General features: G+C 39.3%; 1 long non-coding RNA gene across 3 annotated transcripts in view; it reads right to left on the reverse strand.

Moving 5' to 3' along the window:
- Positions 1–212: 212 nt before the first annotated feature.
- LOC125919268 (uncharacterized) overlaps positions 213–5,585 on the reverse strand; it is a 5,706-nt gene continuing 333 nt past the window's right edge. For 2 of the 3 annotated variants that reach the window (XR_007456698.1, XR_007456700.1), the window contains exons 2-4: positions 5,344–5,406; positions 5,087–5,170; positions 213–424 (exon numbers count right to left, since the gene is read on the reverse strand). This is a non-coding gene — a long non-coding RNA (uncharacterized LOC125919268). Of the gene's footprint in view, positions 425–5,086; positions 5,171–5,343; positions 5,407–5,529; positions 5,559–5,585 lie in introns of those variants that run through there. The other variant, XR_007456699.1, reaches the window with a different exon arrangement.

Raw genomic sequence — 5,585 nt, forward strand, 5'->3', positions numbered from 1 at the left:
AAAAGCTCTTGAAATACTATTGGGATTAAGATTGGGATTGTACTAAATTTATTAATTTAGTGAGAGCTGTGGAGTATTATTACAAAGTACATTATAGAGTAACAAATTTAAAATAAGGCATAGAAGAAACAGAAATAATGTTGACTTAATGAAATATACCTGTATTGGGATGTTTTCAGTAGTAAATGACAAAAGTCCAGATAAAACCCAAGTTTAAGCATAAAAGAGAGTTTATTGGCTCATTTAACTGAAAAGTCCAGTGGCAAAATAGTCTTTGGGCATGTTTGGATCCCTGGGCTCAAATAATGTCATCAGGATTTGGTTTCTATCTTCCAGGTTGGCTTTTTAAGCTTCAATTTTAAATAAGCTTCCATGGAGTAGCAAAGGTGGCCTGTCTACTCCATGCTTATATGGTCTTTAGCACCTGCAATATCAGAGGAAGAGAGTCTTTTTCCTTACAGGGTTAGTCAAAGTATCAGTGATGGTTGTCATTGGCCAGATCTGGATCACGTATAGGAGGAGGGGCAGGGTGGGGAGTTGGGAATCAGTTCCACTTGAACTACACAAGCTACAGCTGGGGAGAAGTGGTTTCTTGAAGGGATGTGGAATAACAACAACAACAACAACAAAAAATGCAGGAATAATGTACTATAATACCTACTTACTTATAAAAAGAGGATTTTAAGGAAGCACTAAGAAATAGTACAGAGTTGAGGTGCGATTGGGTGGCTCAGTTGGTTAAGCATCTGACTCTTGGTTTCCACTCAGGTCATGATCTCATGGTTCGTGAGTTCAAGCCCTGCGTCTGTCTGGCTCATCACTGACATGGCAGAGACTGCTTGGGTCTCTCTCTCTCTCTCTGCCTCTCCCCCAACCCCCTCTCTCTAAATAAATAAACTTTAAAAATTAAAAAAAGAGAAATGTTACAAAGTTAAAGTTTTAAGACTATTTTCAGCATATCAAAAGTTACTTTGGGGCCATAAGGGTAAAAAGAAACCAAGTAACTACTTAGGAAAATATGTTGAGAGATTAAGGAAAATATTATGTCTGTTATTTATATTTGTTAGAATTATAATGCTGATTCTTGACAATGACTCTTCTCTCTTTTCTTGATCTCATTACTGTTTAGATCCTCCAAAGTCTTGGTTCATGAATTTATCCTTTTTTTTTTTTTGCAACTCAGTCCTCTTCTTTTCTAGATTTTCCCCCTGTTAAGTAACTCCATTCCCTCCCTCCCTAAGCAAATCAAAAGCCTCTGAATTCTATGGTCTTTCATGCTCCTCTCCCTTCTAATCATTGGTCAACTATAAAGACACTATTTAGTTGGAAGTCATTGATGATTTCCTTAATCACTACATCCAATGGCCTTTGATCCTCCTCCATGGCTTGCTGTTTCTATAGTATTTGACAAATACTGACTGACCTGTCTTGCTTGAAATGTGGATTTTTGGTTCCTATGTAACTCATTCTCCTGATGCCTCTCTTAGTTTTCTGATGACTTCTTCCCCATCCAGAGCCCTCACATAGAATTTTCAGGTTCAAGGTCTCTGGGCTTAAAACTCTTTCTTTATCAGGCCCCGAGGCCTGAGTCCTTTATCAGGTAAACTACAGGTAAACTAATTCTCAAAAATTAAAATATTTGTCCCAACCTTCCTAGTCTTTTTCTTCTAGTGCTTACCTATATATCTCTCATTTTCCTGGGGTGTTTGTGTGTTATCCAAAACATACCCTAGGCGTTCCAACCTTTTTGATTTGTTTAGTGCTGTCCTCTCACCTAGATTATCTTTCCCCAAACTCTGCCTGACATAGCTTTTCTACCCTTTAAAGTCTATTTGAATGCTATCTCTCCCATACAGTGTACTAGTTAAGGTGGTTTTCAAGGGACAGAATTAGCTTGAAATCCTGGCTCTTGTCTTTACCAGCCATGTGACCCTGGACAATTTATCTGATCTCTGTAAACCTGTTTCCTCTTTTGTAAAAGGGGAGTACCATCCCCTTTTACAAAAGGTTAAACGTGATCCCACTGGTTGAAAGCCTTTCTGTGTATTGCAGGAATCCCATCTCACTTTTTTGCTTCAAACATTGTCTTGATTTATAGTTCCTCATGTTAGTGATTCTGGTATTCATCATACTAACTATTCATCTTACTAGTTTTTCACTAAATATCATAAATATGCAATTATGTTATAGTTATTCTTTCACAATAAATGAGGGCAGAAACTTTGTCTTACATGTTTCTATTTCTCACTGTACTTAATAAGAGCTTGTAATTACTGAGTTAATAAATAGGAATATAACCTTTCTGAGATGTTGCTAAATTCTATAAAAATAGAATAAACACAATAGTAATAGAGGAATCTCATATTATTCCCTTACCAGGACCTAGGGAAGAATTTTTCTGAGGTTTCTGTACCAAACTATACTTCTGTCTTTAAAAAAAAATTTTTTTTAACGTTTATTAAAAAAAATTTTTTTTTCTTAACGTTTATTTTTGAGACAGAGAGAGCATGAACGGGGTGGGTCAGAGAGAGAGGGAGACACAGAATCTGAAACAGGCTCCAGGCTCTGAGCTGTCAGCACAGAGCCTGACGCGGGTCTCGAACCCACGAACTGCGAGATCATGACCTGAGCTGAAGTCGGACGCTTAGCCGACTGAGCCATCCAGGCGCCCCTAACGTTTATTTATTTTTGAGACAGAGAGAGACACAGCATGAATGGGGGAGGGTAAGAGAGAGGGAGACACAGAATCCGAAGCAGGCTCCAGGCTCCGGGCTGTCAGCACAGAGCCTGACGTGGGGCTCGAACTCACAGACCACGAGATCATGACCTGAGCCGAAGTCGGACGCTTAACCAACTGAGCCACCCAGGCGCCCTTACTTCTCTTAAACAACTTAAAAAAAAAATCTTACAGACCATGTGAAACTTAGAACTATGTTTTGCTTTAGTTGCTAGGGACCTCAGACTAATTTGTGGTAGCATGCCTCTACCAATTACATAGGACCTTTTGGCATGATTATTTTGGGGGTATTAACATACCCTTGCCTTTATTTTCTTTGTTTTCCAATAACCTTTTACCTTTTCCTATCATTGTCTCCTATTATAGCATATATCTCTTTCTGAGCACACTCAATCTTTTCTGAGACTGGTGGGGGCATTGATAAATTATATGCATCTATAAGATACATTTAAAAAATAGTTCTCTCAGGTTGTTAGAGTATCAAATTTCTTTTGATCTTCTATTTCACAGAGAGCCATCATCTATTTCAAGGTCATCAGGAGAGCACTTCCCCAACTTCCTTCCTCACTTATAAAGTTAGTCACACCTTTAAAAGAGCAACATTATGGGGTGCCTGGGTGGCTCAGTCAGTAAAGCGTCTGACTTCAGCTCCGGTCATGATCTCACAGTTCATGAGTTTGAGCCCCCACATTGGGCACTGTGCTGACAGCTCAGAGCCTGGAGCCTGCTTCGGATTCTGTGTCTCCCTCTCTCTCTGCCCTTCCCCAGCTCCCACTCTGTCTCTCTCTCTCAAAAATAAACATTAGAAAAAATAAAAGAGCAACATTTTATATGTCCTGAAAAATATATATTTGTCATGTGGAATACAGATAAGCAGAAAGCAGAACAGCAAAAAACAGAAAAACCCACCATGTGGTAAGAACCTACATATCGCTGCTTTCATAACCCACTTTTCTCTCTTAACAATGTACTTTACACATCTTTTCTTAACATTAAATAGTCTTCTAAATAATTTTTAACGGTTCAAGGCATCCCACTGATTATGTATCAGGGTAGTCAATCAGACTGCAACTCTACATTCCCTTCCTATAAAACCTGAAGATGCTCTTTTTTTCTTTCAATGTTTATTCATTTTTGAGAGAGAGAGAGAGAGAGAGAGAGAGAGAGAGAGAGAGAGAGAGAAAGTGCCAGCAGGGGAGGGGATGCTTTTAAGGAAACTAATATAAGTAAACTTCTCTTATTTGCAACCATGTTATCCATGTCTAAGACGTATGGGTATAATGCATTTCACCTATCTTTCATTGGTGGGCAAGCTGAAATGAACTCCATCCAGCTTAGTATGTGTGCAGTTTTGATTACTTCCTTTTGAGAACTTCCTAGAAGTACACTTCCTTAGTCAAAGTATATATACGTTTTAAGGATACAGAGTCCTAAAATGTCTGGGGGGGTGCCTATTTAACTGAGCCCTTGCCCAACACATATATTATTTTCTTTTTAATCTATGCCAATTTTTTTTTGCATACTCTTTTTAAAAAAATGTTTATTCATTTTGGAGAGAGCGAGTGTGAGCAGGGGAGAGGCAGAGAGTGAGGGGGACAGAGGATCCGAAGCAGACTGGGAGCCTGATGTGGGCTCAAACTCAGCAACTGTGAGATCATGACCTGAGCCAAAGTTGGATGCTCAAGCAACTGAGCCACCCAGGCTCCCCAATCTTTGCCAATGTAATAAGCATTTAATATTCCATTTATAATATTACTAATGGGACTGAGTATACATATTATTTGCCATTTATATGTATTTTGAAATATCTTCATTACTCTTGCCAACTTATAATAGATTTAAAATTATAAACATCCACACCCCCTTTGACATCTTCCTACCAGGTTCCATTTCCTAAGCTATTTATGTACTTGATGTGTGGATCTTATCTCCTCCTATTTCTTTTTTTTTTTTAATTTTTTTTTAACGTTTTATTTTTGAGACAGAGAGAGACAGAGCATGAACAGTGGAGGGTCAGCAAGAGGGAGACACAGAATCCGAAACAGGCTCCAGGCTCTGAACTGTCAGCACAGAGCCCGACGCGGGGCTCGAACTCACGGACAGCGAGATCATGACCTGAGCCGAAGTCGGCCACCCAACCGACTGAGCCACCCAGGCGCCCCTCTCCTCCTATTTCTTTACAGAATCATTCAATCAGTTATTCTCTTTGTTGGCAGTATCTTTAACCTCGACTACTAGTTGTTGTTGTTTTTTTTTTCTCTTGTACTAATAAACACCACTACGTCTCCTCTTCTTAAAGAAAAATCCTAAATTTTTTCTTTTCCTTGCCATTCTTCTCTGGCTACTGACCTTTATCTTTTCCTTTACAGCCAAACTTCTTGAAAGAATTGCCTTCACGTGCTGCGTCCGCTTCATCTCTGTCTCTTCAATTCACTACAAAACAAGATTTACATTCAGGTCTTCAAAAGCCTTCTCTGTTGCTAAGATTTTAACAACGATTACATCCTATGCATATTTATGAAAAAGCAGGGTACAAGATGATTTTCCCCAAATAAACTCAACTGTGTAAAAAACATTTGGGCTGAGAAAACAGTGATAGGTAATACCTGACAAATTGAAGTCACTGCTAGGTAGTGGGGAGGACGGGTGGCTTTTTTCTTTTTACTCACCTGAAAAAAATTTACTTTGATATTAGAACACATTGCAATGTAATATTGGAATTATCAACTTAAATTTTCTACAAGGAAGAAGAAAGCTTAGAGAAGTGACACGAGCCACTGGGCCACACTTACTTTCTTCTCCAGGAGGGCGTGACCCAGAGCCCCCCCCCCCCCCCCCCCCCCCCCCC

Source organism: Panthera uncia, chromosome B4 (genome assembly GCF_023721935.1).
Source record: "Panthera uncia isolate 11264 chromosome B4, Puncia_PCG_1.0, whole genome shotgun sequence".
NCBI classification, from domain to species: Eukaryota; Metazoa; Chordata; class Mammalia; order Carnivora; family Felidae; genus Panthera; species Panthera uncia.